At 40.7% G+C, this 14103-nt stretch overlaps 1 protein-coding gene across 1 annotated transcript in view; it reads right to left on the reverse strand.

Annotated features, from left to right (window-relative positions):
• SEMA4B (semaphorin 4B) overlaps positions 1 to 10589 on the reverse strand; it is a 382400-nt gene extending 371811 nt beyond the window's left edge. The window contains exon 1 of the mRNA XM_073653213.1: positions 10381 to 10589. The gene's annotated coding sequence lies outside the window, so the exon portion shown is untranslated. The remainder of the gene's footprint in view (positions 1 to 10380) is intronic.
• Between the last annotated feature and the right edge of the window lie 3514 nt (positions 10590 to 14103).

Raw genomic sequence — 14103 nt, forward strand, 5'->3', positions numbered from 1 at the left:
ATGTCTTATATTCTAGGTTCTTCAAAGTAGGCACCTTTTGCTTTGATGACTGCTTTGCACACTCTTGGCATTCTCTTGATGAGCTTCAAGAGGTAGTCACCGGAAATGGTCTTCCAACAATCTTGAAGGAGTTCCCAGAGATGCTTAGCACTTGTTGGCCCTTTTGCCTTCACTCTGCGGTCCAGCTCACCCCAAACCATCTCGATTGGGTTCAGGTCTGGTGACTGTGGAGGCCAGGTCATCTAGCGTAGCACCTTATCACTCTCCTTCTTGGTCAAATAGCCCTTATACAGCCTGGAGGTGTGTTTGGGGTCATTGTCCTGTTGAAAAATAAATGATGGTCCAACTAAACGCAAACCGGATGGAATAGCATGCCGCTGCAAGATGCTATGGTAGCCATGCTGGTTCAGTATGCCTTCAATTTTGAATAAATCCCCAACAGTGTCACCAGCAAAGCACCCCCACACCATCACACCTCCTCCATGCTTTACGGTGGGAACCAGGCATGTAGAGTCCATCCGTTCACCTTTTCTGCGTCACACAGAGATCTCTCCCATGACCTGTTTATACCAAGGATGGTGACAAAGACGAGGGGGCACACTATGCGTCTGGAGGAAAGGAGGTTCCTGCACCAGCATAGAAGGGGATTCTTTACGGTCAGAGCCGTGAGACTCTGGAACTCTCTGGGAGAGGAAGTGGTGATGTCCAACTCACTTAATGAGTTCAAGAGAGGCCTGGACGCCTTTCTTGAGAACAATAAAATTACATCTTATGCTTAGTGATAGTTAATTAATCCAGGGATTTAATCTGACTGCCAGATTGGAGTCGGGAAGTGAATTTTTCCTCAATGATGTAGATTGGCCTATACCGCATGGGTTTTTTTTGCCTTCCCCTGGATCAACGCTGCGGAATAGCTGCAGTGCACAAGAAATAGGCTGAACTGGATGGACGCTTGTCTTTTTTCGACCTTATAAACTTTGTAACTATGTAACTATGGTGGTTGGAACCAAAGATCTCAAATTTGGACTCATCAGACCAAAGCACAGATTTCCACTAGTCTAATGTTCATTCCTTGTGTTCTTTAGCCCAAACATGTCTCTTCTGCTTGTTGCCTGTCCTTAGCAGTGGTTTCCTAGCAGCTATTTTACCATGAAGGCCAACTGCACAAAGTCTCCTCTTAACAGTTGTTGAAGAGATGTGTCTGCTGCTAGAACTCTGTGTGGTATTGACCTGGTCTCTAATCTGAGCTGCTGTTAACCTGCGATTTCTGAGGCTGGTGACTCAGATAAACTTATCCTCAGAAGCAGAGGTGACTCTTGGTCTTCCTTTCCTGGGGCGGTCCTCATGTGAGGCAGTTTCTTTGTAGCGCTTGATGGTTTTTGCAACTGCACTTGTGGACACTTTCAAAGTTTTCCCGATTTTTCTGCCTGACTGACCTGCATTTCTTAAAGTAATGATGGCCACTCGTTTTTCTTTACTTAGCTGCTTTTTTCTTGCCATAATACAAATTCTAACAGTCTATTCAGTAGGACTATCAGCTATGTATCCACCAGACTTCTGTACAACACAACTGATGGTCGCAACCCCATTTATAAGGCAAGAAATCCCACTTATTAAACCTGACAGGGCACACCTGTGAAGTGAAAACCATTTCCAGTGACTACCTCTTGAAGCTCATCAAGAGAATGCCAAGAGTGTGCAAAGCAGTCATCAAAGCAAAAGGTGGCTACTTTGAAGAACCTAGAATATAAGACATATTTTCAGTTGTTTCACACTTTTTTGTTAAGTATATAATTCCACATGAGTTAATTCATAGTTTTGATGCCTTTAGTGTGAATGTACAATTTTCATAGTCATGAAAATACAGAAAAATATTTAAATGAGAAGGTGTGTCCAAACTTTTGGTCTGTACTGAATATTAAAAAAAGTTGTCACGGCGGGGCAGTTCTCTTCCATGTTCGGAATGTTTTGACTACAAGGCTTCCTGTATAGCAGCAGTTGACTTTCCATCAGTAAGAACGGTTTAAAGTTTAGAATAAAGGGGCATGGAGAGAGATTATTTTTTCTATGTATGTTGTAAAGCTGTGGCCAACCTATTTAACCTAAAATTCATATTTGGTGTGTGTTTTGTTATGGTACAGATGGGGGGCCAGAGCAGCCCGATAAAAGCATTCTGGGTGGAAGTTCTTGTTTTGATGAACCCAGCTCTCGGGAGGACCAGCCCAGGAAAGAAAGACCAAGATTGACCTCTGATGCAGAGAAGAAGTTCATCACAGTTACTATCATCAGAAAACGCAAGTTGATAGCAACTCCGATAACAGCCCTCATAAATAATGCACAAATATCAAGTAACATACACATCTCAACCTCAGCTGTCCAGAGGAGACAGCAAGAAGCAGGTCTTTATGGCTGAAAAGCCACTATGGAAGACCACAAACAAGAAGAATAGACTTGTTTGGGCCAAGCAACACAAAGACTGGACAGTAGATCAGTGAAAATCTGTACTGTGGTCTGATGATTCACAATTTGACATTTTTGGTACCAACTGACTTGTCTTTGTGAGATGCAGAAAAGGTGAGCGTATGGTTTCTACATGTGTTTGCCTGAAGTGAAACATGGAAGGGGAGGTGTGATGGTATGGGGGTGCTTTACTGGGGACACTGTTGATGATTTATTCTACTTTCAAGGCTCACTTATGCAGCATGGTCCATTTCATCTGGACCATACAATCATTTTTGTTGCAACAGGACAATGACCCAAAGCAAACCTCCAAGCTAATGTACGAGTAACGTGAATAAAGCTGGTGTCACATTAGTGTATAGCATTAGATGTGAGAGCATTGGATGTGAAATACTAATTACACTCGTTTCAAACTCTACTGCGAGCGTGAGCATAGTATCATTGTACTGTGATCTGTTCCTTTCGTGTGCAAGAATCGGATCGCAGGTGAGGAGAAGCAGGAGAGATTAATCTCTCCATCTTCTCCATTGCCTGTCTCAGCGTATATTGGACTGCACTCGGATAACATCAGAGCGTGGTCCAATGTTTTGCACGCACCCATTGAGTTGAATGGGTGCGAGCTGTGCGAGATATGCTGCCGATCGCTGTATGCTGCGATTTTTTTTCATGCTAAATCTGTATCATTGAATGACACTGGTCAGAGTGCAATACGAGATTTTCTCACATTGCACTCCTCCGTTTTACACACTAGTGTGAGCGAGCCCTAAGAAAAAAGATTGAGATGGTTTGGGATGATTTAGACTGTATAGTGAAAGAAAAGCAGCCAATAAGTGCTCAGCACCTCTGGGAACTACTTCAAGACTGTTGGAAAGCCATTCCAGGTAAAGACCTGATGAAGCTGCTTTAAAGAATGCAATGGGGTTTAAAGGGAATCTGTCACCTGGGACGTATATGACCTACTAATATGGGCATACAGGTGATAGAAATGTTAAACTAGTCTTACCTGTATGCCTCATATTAGTGGTCTTGTTGTTTTGAAATCGTCTTTTATATCTTTATGTTAATGATTCCTTCCAGGCCCCGTGGCCCGGATGAAATCCCTGCCTCCTCTCTTCATTATAATAGCACCCCTTTCGTAATCCTACTCCTGCCACGATCCATACCCCTTCTTCTCTTCTATGGAAGGAAGTCGCAGTGACTCGCCTGCGCAGAAGATCACGGAATACACTATTACAGTAATGATAATGTCTGTACAGCACTGTGAGATATGATGGCCCTATATAAGCAAGGCATAATAAAAAAAAAACATCTTCTGGTTTGTTGCAAATGTGTTTCTTTACTCCCTGTTTCCATATATGTTCCTTTGTGGTTTTGCTGCCTTCAGTCTGATTATACAATATGCACATTCCTATAAGAACAAGGAAAACTGTTGAATGAACAAGTGTGCCCAAACTTTTGACTGATACTGAATTTATGAAAAAAAAGCAAAACAGTTATATCTTCATAGTACACACAGACCATGACATAGAAAAAGTGCCATTATTATTAGACAATGAAAGTTACTGGTAGTCTATGATAGTAATTTATCTTGTGACATGATCCAAATGTAGAAATGATTTTGTTACAATATATGTCACATGCCACTTTTGATACATGTGCCACAGTGGCATGGAATGACATTGAACAGGATTATATTACCACTGATGTTAGATGCTAGCTTGGTGTGCCCATGACAACTCGTTTTTTTTATTATTTTTCTAAAGAGATAAAAAGTAATTAGCTTGTAAGTGTTGTAGTTGCGATTACATTGGGGAAATATGTCGTATGTATGGTGCTACCTTTTACAGCATGCTTCATCTAGACAAAAAAATCAGTCATAAGATAAGTTTGCTTTGAGTTTGAAAAAAGATGACTAGAAACACCCAAACATTGTGCCTCCCCTATCCCTGATACCAGCAGCACAATAGCTTTACAAATACCCTGAGATAATTACTTAGCAACCAGACCTCACCACTGACACCATTGGGCAAATTGCAGTAAATTGCTCTTTCTCTGCAGGAATCTCACCGTGCTCCCTTTGGAATATATCCTCATTTCCTCTGTTCGGTGTGTTAGTCGATGCAATACATTTACACAATAAAGATGACTGCCATTCCAGCAATTTTGTCTGAATACCGGCAATGTATCTGTTGCTGGAATGGCTCGTACTATTATTGGTCGCCTGCGCTTACTCAGCAAATAACACTATTGTGTTACATTCCTGAAGGGACAGGTCTTTTAGCAGCAAAATGATGTTTTGATCATATATTTAGCATGAATTTCTGCAATAACTTGGTAAATGTGTCTGTCCTGAAATTTCAGCTAAATCTGCAGTTCTTGCTCAAGCTTGAAGGAGTTTAACTACAAAGAATTACTGGATATTTGCAGTAATAATACTTAGATTATAAAAGAATGAACAATTCACTTGTCAATGTGTAACCTTCATTAGGTAGCAATCATAAAAATAATATATCAGAACACTATAATATACTGTACTTATAAAGGAGGGTAGGGGTCAGCGCTCTATTTCATTAAGGCTATGTGCCCAAGATGCAGAATTGAAGAGGAAAATTTCCGCTTCATTTCTGCATGTTCTTGCCAGTAAAAACGCTTGCGGATTTTAACACGCATTTTTGAAGCGTTTTTGACATGCGGATTTGCCATGCGCTTTTCTAATGCATTGAGTAGGCAATTCCGCATGCGTAAATGCACAAATAATGGACATACTGCGGATTTTTCCGCACATAAAATCCACTGCGGAAAATTCCGCAGCATGGGCACAGAACATGAGGATTGTCAATGGGGACCATGGGGCACGTGTTACCAAGCGTTTTTAAAGCGTTTCCGCAGCAGATATTCCGCAGCAAAAACGCTTGAAAAACGCATAGTGGGCACACAGCCTGACACAGATCAGTGATCCCCTGTTTCCCTATAGTCTGATGTTACAACTAGGGGGTAAAAGGCGAGTAATATCCTTTTGGATCTATCACTATATTGTGATTAATGTTCCAAACAGAAACCATAATGCATATGTTAACAAAGACTAAGGGCGGGTGCAGACGGCCATAGATTCTTTCATCCCAAAGAATTGGGACGATTATGCAAATGACACTCTGATCAAACTCTGATCAAAGTGTGATCCGAGTGTCAGCATAGTGTGATCTGACTCGCTCGGATGAGAGACTCTGAGCACTCTGTGAGGAGAAGATGCAGAACAACATTTCTCCATCTTCTCCATTGTGTCAGTGAGGGAAATTGGACTACGATGTTTTCCAAGTGCTCATTATCTTGCATGGCTGGGTGTAATCCGACCGGATCAAACTCGGGCATGCAGCAATTTTTTCCTCGGACATACTCTATCTGAAGAAAAAATCAGACATGTGTACAGTCCCATAGACTAACATTAGTCCAGGTGCGATCCGATGTTTTGTCTGATTAAACTCAGACTGATAATACAGTCGTCTGTACGAGCCCTAAGAAAGAGACGTGAATGGGATAGAGGTCTGGCATTAAATTTACATGACCCAACACAACCGTACTGCTAGTCTTCTGAATGCCAAAAGTCAGGGATAACAAACCCATCAAAACACCGTAAAATTCTCCAGACTTTTTAGGCTCTAACCCAATAATAGGCTCCTGATACAACTGACTGACTTCTCTGACCACAGGTGATCAGCTGTGATTCCAAAGGGAAGCCACAGACAGTCACAAGTGTAGCATTACAAGCCAGCCAAACAGATGAACTGCTGTCTATGTAATACATGGACATTCCAGGACGGCAAGAGCAGGAGCCAATCTTACAAGGTAGCTTTCTGGCACAGACAGACACTCTATATGAAATCCATGTGCCCTAACGGCATAGTGTGGTCTGTACTGATGGGACAATCCTGCTAAGGAAAGAATTATATGTGTGATTCTAGTGTTTCCACAATCTACAGCAAATTCAGACTGATTGATTTATACACCACACTTTGGACAGCAGTAATGTCCTTAGCTTTGGTGTTTTCACAGTTTTTTGGTGTTTTCGTAATTGTGATATCTACCAATTTTAAAGTGGGTACGGAAAGTATTCAGACCCCTTTAAATTTTTCACTCTTTGTTTCATTGCAGCCATTCTACATTTCTGTTTTTTTTCAGTCAAGATGGGGTGCAGAGTGTACTTTAATGAGAAAAAAAATTAACTTTTTAGAATTTACCAAATGACTGCAATGAAACAAAGAGTGAAAAAATTAAAGGGGTCTGAATACTTTCCGTACCCACTGTATATTGCTAAAAATATTAAAAGATCCTGCTGGCGTATACAGGATATCTTAATAGACAAATCGCATGTGCGATTTGTCTATTAAGAGATCCTGTATATGTGATAATTTCTTCATGATATCTTGTTTTTATAATATATATATTTTTTAAGAAAATAAAACAACTCCATTTTTTTTATGAAAAAGTGGGTCATAAGGTGGTTCTTTTCAAACTCACAAGGATTTTCACAATATCCACGGGAGCGCCAGCAGGATCTTTTAATATTTTTTACATTCACGTAGAGGCCTTTGTCAGCCAGGACAAGTGTGCAACCACGTAATACTGGTGGGCTGCAAACCGTTGGAAGTGATTTTCCATCACTGAGATACCTTTACCTGAGTTATACCTGGACTAGCACAACCTATTAAGGTGAGCATATACAATGTTAATATCTCTCATTTTATTTGAATTTACTGCGCTCAGTTAGCGCTCCTCTCTGTCCCAGTTTTCTCTTCTGCCCAGATATCCCAATTTTATATTGTTGTGTGTTATATTATTATTTTTTCAAAATCCAAACTGGAGTAGAAGGTTATTGAAGCCTCCATGTTCATAGTCTTCATTAACATGCAATTTATCTATTTCTAGGAAATAGGAAAAAAATATTTTCTATGACTTTAAGCCAAACCTAGCCAGATATATTAAATACTTTGTGCAGAAGTACATCTGTGATTCAAGAGTACAGGAGTGGACAGGCCATTGATGCACTTTGTACAGCTGTGATTCCACGGCACAGGGGTGGACATACCATTGGTGCATTCTGTGCAGTCACACAGGGGACCAAGAAGGGGTTCCAGCCCTCCTCCAAAGCTGTACACAAAGGGGTGCATTATGATAAACTATTGGACTGCAAAGGGCCTACATATTTTTTAGCACTGGGGCCCTCAAACACATGGATGGTCTAATAAAGTTTCCCACCGTTGTTCGGATAGAGTTTGAGCTGCTGTTGTACCTTTAGTGCCCTACTCTATGTTCAGAGAATTGCATTATTTGTTTTCCCATTTTCCCTATTATTTTTTCCTTCCATTGTACAGTTGAATCTGTTACATTACGTCTAGGTAGAGATATGCCCCCTTGGCTGCTGAACATTTTAGCAGCTATCTACTTCTGGTAGTTGGAGGGATAACTTTTGTGCCTACTATATTAATCTAGATTTTTCAGACTGATAACAAAGTTTATTCCAGTAAAATGGATTCCACAATCAAGGTGGATTCAGTAACGCATTTCGAACGCAAACCTGCGTTCTTTATCAGACAGTCTGATTTTGTAAATTTATGAAGCTGGAATCCCTTCTTCTTCTATAAATACTGTGTGTGTATGCACACTATAATATAGGGTTCCCAGATCACAATACTGATGACATATCCTTAAAATAGGCCATCAGTATCAGATTGTTGGGGGCTCAATTATCGGCATCCTCGCTGATCACTTGTTTAAAGGGAACCTGTCATGTAAAATAATGCTATCAACCTCCAGATATGGGGTTAATCTGAAGGTTAATAGCATTCTGACATTGAGTGGCGCCCACACTGAGAGCCCACTGCCGGGAGAAAATTAACTTTATTCCTCCCGGCAGTGTTTGGCTTCCAGTTATAGGGGTGGCGTGGGTTCAGTCACCGCTCTGTGTATAGAGAGCGGTGGCTATAACTGCACACCCGTCACTGACCGACAGTAGCTCAGCATTAGGGCAGGGGGCACGATTACAGCCACTGCTCTCTATACACAGAGAGGTAACTGAAACCGTGCCAGAACGCTATTAACCTGCAGATTAATCCCATGTCTACAGGTTAATAGCGTTATTTTACATGACAGATTCCATAGGGACTGTGGCACTCATTCAAGTGAAAGGGACAATGCTGCGATCCAACATAGCCACTACTGAAAGTACGATGTGCAGGTAGGCCACACAATGTGAATAATGGAAGAGCTGACTAGCCACGGTGCTGAGGGTGGGATCTCCACCGATCTGATATTCATGGCCTATCCTAAGGAAAGGACCATCAAAATTCTGATCCTGAAAAACCCCTTTAAATTCCATGGGAAATCCAAAGTCCATTCTTACTTAGTTTTTCCTGTTTCTACAGTAGCTGCTTTAGTGTCTCACACTGACCAGAGCGACAGTGACTGGACACCTTTTATTTCAGGATTGGTGGGGGTCCTAGAGGTCAGTCACACACCAACCACACTGCATTGGGTCATAGAAAAACCCTTTAAGTCATGCAGTCAAAATACCTAGAAAGTCGTAGTTTTTGCCAACTCATGTGACTCGTATTATCAGATACTCCGTACATTACAGTAGATGCTTTGGAGTGGAATATCAGAGAATAATAAAAGTCTCTATCTGGCAGTGGGGGATCGGTTTCAGGGTCAGAGTAAGGGTGAGCGGAGAGTAGTCATGTCAGCATGAGGCTTGTAGAAATAGCAGCGTAGGTTCTGGACTTCGGGAATCCAATACCCCACCCTCCCCTCTTCTGGTTTTGTTCCAGCTCTCTCCATGGTTACCGCACCTGACATGGAGAACAGCATGAGAGCTTCTGTGGAGCAGCAGCCTTTAGATCGAGGCAGTAGAGAACCCAGGAATTCCCTTCCTTCACTTCACACAGATCTAATGCAGCTTTATTGCAAATAATAAAGGCTTGATAATATTATTCTTCTAATCCTGCCTTACATACTTTTATATTCCCCCTGCAATGTATCTGTTGCAGTAAAATGAAGTCACAATGTGATGAGCGGTCATTAATTCATTCATCTGTTCATGCTGTTTTAATAATAAAGGGGATTCTCCCAGTCGCCACTAGGAAATCCTGCTTATATGATCTGATTGCTCAGCCACCACATTGGCTTATAAAGAGTTATGTTCCATTAAGTTATAATGAACTGGATTAAAACAGATGAGCGTTGCTGAGATTTACTAATACAAATGTTAGGGAGGAAAAAAGGAGAACTGCTAAAAAATGCATAACACTGAGTCATAGTAAAATTATATAATATCATGAATATTAATAGTAGCGTACGGCTGCATAAAATACAAACATACTTTGTAGCAATCTGAGATATCGCAGACAGGTTTATCTACACAAGTCCATCTGCAGGATTCCACTGTTCATCGTGGGAGGTGAAGCTCAGCATCACTTGGGTACCAAAGGATCGAAATCCCTGAGCTAGACAATGCCACATTTCAGCTTTGCATATTTATTTAGTAGACTTGGGAATAACACACAATCCAGTTTTGCCCATTGTAAATGTGCAGCACAAGCGAATTGTAATAAAAAACGTGAGACAAATCAATGAACAACTTGAATGTAATTGTGATGCACAAATTATATTATATCCAGAAATATTACTTTATCCAACTGTATTGGAAGTAATCATGAGCAAATGAATGTATTCAGGTGCACCCTCATCACTTGCATGTATAGTAGATGTCATGTGTTCACAGATTTACTACATCCTATATGCAACCTATCTGCAAAAGACGGAATCCCAGCTATTAATGCATGCACATTATAATGCACAGAGGCGCTAATATTAATATACAAGACAAGGAATAATTGCATTCAAAGAAATGATGATAGATTTTCTTACCAGACACATGCTGCTTCATGCAATAGTTAATAATTCCAGGTAAGTAGGAGGATACAGGAAGAGTGATGGAGTGGTCAACCAACCTGCTCTACAGATGAAACCTCCTGAGCAGGTGAGAAACAAGATTATAGGAAAAAAGACAAGACAAGATGGGCTGGGCTGCTGGTGAAACACATTACACTAAGGAAGGCTTGTGTTAAACTACCAGTCTAATGGTGAAGGAGGGAGGTGGAGAGGCAGGGAGGAGGGGACAAGGGATTGTCTCTCAGTGAATCTATGTAACATGCTTTCCTTGATGCTCCTTTGGGATTCTGAAGCATGGCAGACCCTTTCATTGCTGTGGTGATGTAGGAAAGACTGCGGGAAGATACACAGTGATGATCTCATGTGTATCAGTGTAAAGAGCATACAAAGAAAGAAAAGGCTGGGCATTATTTTTATACACAAGGCATGTAGAGACTAATTATTCATATGGTTTACCATATTATTTTTATAATATTTTATTTTTCATTCATGACTTTCTGCATGGTTCAAACACAATATTGGTTCCTTTACGAGAGCCACAAAAGTATACTTTCTGGGACAGGTCTAGGGCCCCAGGGAGATGTACCCAGGTGCACTTACACTATAAGACAATTTTAATATAGCACTTGGCTTTTCCTGGCTGGCTAACAACAAAGACGTCTTCAAGAGTACATGTAATATTTTACATTGACCATATTTACTGTGCATCCAAATAATGCATAAGTGCAAACATATTTTATAGTAAGCAGTGGATTTCCACTTAGTTACCATTATAAGGGCACATGTTAGGATTTTGCTAAGCTCATGATCCTGACACCTTCATGTGACTGTCTCTTAGACCTCATGCAAAGCTATTCCATGTGGACAAACACGGATGACAGTGCCAAACACGTCCATCTTAGATACTTTGTGTGCCATAATGTGGTACCTCTGGGAGACACTGTATTCTCCCCCAAAAGGAGGGAACACCTTTTGTAGAAATTTGCCACAATTCATCATAAAAAAAAACTCGAAGTGCCTCAGTATAACATTATAAGCACAAAAGTATATGATAAGCACCTAAATTACTATGATCAGTGCAGAGTAAAACGTTTTTTTGAGATTGCCAACCAAAATTGCTGTAAAAGTGGTTTGTAGAGAGGTGGTCATCTAAAATGAGATGGTCAGTATGCATAATATATATTAGAACTAAAAAATTGGTCTGTACAAGGGGGTGTCTTTTCAATGAGGTGGTCTTATAGAAAAGTGTCACTGTACTTGGATTTCATCTAATGTGGATTTAGAATATAGTCGTATGCTTTGAACCCAAGTCACATATACATTTTACAGATCATCAAACAAAATCAGTGCATTGGATCATGCATGATAATGCAATTTCCTTAAATGACAAATGGATCCTGGAGGCACTTCCGTGAGAGGGTGAGTTCCCAACGCGTTGTGTGAATTGTTTTAATCCCCCCTCCTCTTATTTATGTACAACAGCGTCATTGTACCAGTGATCACTGGTATAACTTCAGATGTTTCGTGCGGTCGGGGGTTAAGTAAACCACAAGGGGTTAAAAAACTTGTGTATTTATTTGGAATAGATCATAAAAATGACGCTGTTGTACATAAATAAGAGGAGGGGGGATTAAAACAATTCACACAACGCGTTGGGAACTCACCCTCTCATGGAGCGCCTCTAGGATCCATTTGTCATTTAATACCCACTTCGAGGCTGTTTGTCGGGCTAGGACAAACATGCCACCACCGCTCATGGAGAACTTCATACCAAGGATTGAGGAATCCAAATATCACAAGGTCCTGTATTAGAGTTGTGCCTATCAGCACAACTTGCTCAGGTGTGCATAAACCATTTATTTAAAAAACATCTCTGTATTCTTTACTGATTACGCTTAGGTAGCGCTCTCTTTTTTTCTTTTTCCTCCATCTTCACCATCTCTACCCAGGACTTTTTAATGCAATCTCCTGCTATTTTGTTATCCAACATATAGTACAAGTCGAGTATTTTTTCTATCAAAGTCTGATAAACCCCCTACCTTTCACAGCTGGTCTATCCATTTGTTCTTGTAGTTTAAAAGTCACAATGGAATAGGAACCGTGTGAGCCGGCTGTTATACATGTCTGAAAAGAAGTCTGCACCCTAAAAGGGATCCTGTAATGCCCCAGACATTGAGTGGGTTTATTTAAATAAAAAAGCAAAAATAACTAATACAAGCCAGGACTGGGTACGGTTCTAGTGCACCTTTTCTATTTTATTAAATTCATAGAATAGAAAAGAGCATGCCTCTTTCATGGGTATGTGGACCACCCAATGTTTCTATGCTGCAATCCCATAACTATAATACATGCATAAACAATTTCTAATTACAAAGAATTTTCCTAGAAGGCTGAGGTGTTAAATAATTCTAGAAATGATAATATTACATTTATTTATATTGGACACTTTCTTAAACAAACGGGCATCATGCAACTAGCCAATTATTCAAATGATTTAATGTTTTTTTTAATTTAATTCTGTTTTGAAAAAAACACATTTTTCATTGTATTTTTCATGGTATTTTGTTTGCGTTTTTTTTAATCAAAAAAGCTGTGACCAGATGTTACATTAAATGCAAAAGTATAGAAAACACACTACATGCACAGCATGCTAAGGAGCTTTTCTTTCTGCCATTTTCCTGTAGACTTCTCTATAAATCTTGTAAAATGGCAGTATGCAGAAACGGGGCCATAAATATCAAATGGTGAAGCTAGTTTACAGTGAAATATACGGGTAATGGGGATGGGGTTGTGTGTTAGGTTTTAGCAATTGTGGTGGCTGTCCCTTAGAAAAGTATGGCAGTGAGAACTGCAGGCACACCACCAGCATAACTACAGGAGAGTTAAGAAATAGTGTTCACAGGCAGCAATATTGGAAAATTCACAAATTAGGGACTTAGTCCATCAGTTACTGTAACATGCAGAAGTAGTGCTGTTGCTTTAAAAGCATTCAGCAACTATTAGAAGTAACACAAGCAAAGGAGACAGGAAGTGTTGTGCTCCAGAAGCATCCAGCAACTAGAGGGGTTAACACAGTCACAGGAGAGGGGGAATGTTCTAGCAGAGCCCCAGGGGGATGGTGGGGAAGATGTTTACTGTCTGACCGGAGCCGAAAATAAAGGTGGCTTATGATCTGTATCTCACAGAAGGCAAGGGAACAGAATTCAGGTCAGGAGGGAAGCTAAACAAAGGTCAGTTAGACTCCCTGAGCTAACAGTGTGGAGTATTATCGGCCAGGAAGATAAGGACTGGAAGGAAGCCTGTCATAGAGATCATCTCCCTCATTACACCCTCCCCCCCCTCCATCTCCATGCAGGATAAAGAATGCTGTGTGCTATTGAGTCCTTGTGAAGGAAAAGCCTGTGGTTGTGTATGCATTAAAACTGTGCTGTACTGTGCTACCAGATAATAGATTGTGTACTGCTGTGCTGCAAAGGAGACTGTACTGTTATTACTGGAGCCTGTTGCTCAAAGAGACATTTGCATTGCACTGGCCATGCCTCATTAAATGTTACTGTTCTACCGTTTATGAAGACTCTTGTCAGATGTGTCTGGTCAGCAACTGAATATATCGTGTGCCTGAGAGAAGCTGCAGCCTATGGTCGTCCTGAGTAACGGTTCCCCCAGGATTACAACGAATTCATGAAACCGGTCTCGCCG

Source organism: Phyllobates terribilis, unplaced genomic scaffold (genome assembly GCF_046119375.1).
Source record: "Phyllobates terribilis strain yellow unplaced genomic scaffold, ASM4611937v1 Scaffold_11__3_contigs__length_659146591, whole genome shotgun sequence".
NCBI classification, from domain to species: domain Eukaryota; kingdom Metazoa; phylum Chordata; class Amphibia; order Anura; family Dendrobatidae; genus Phyllobates; species Phyllobates terribilis.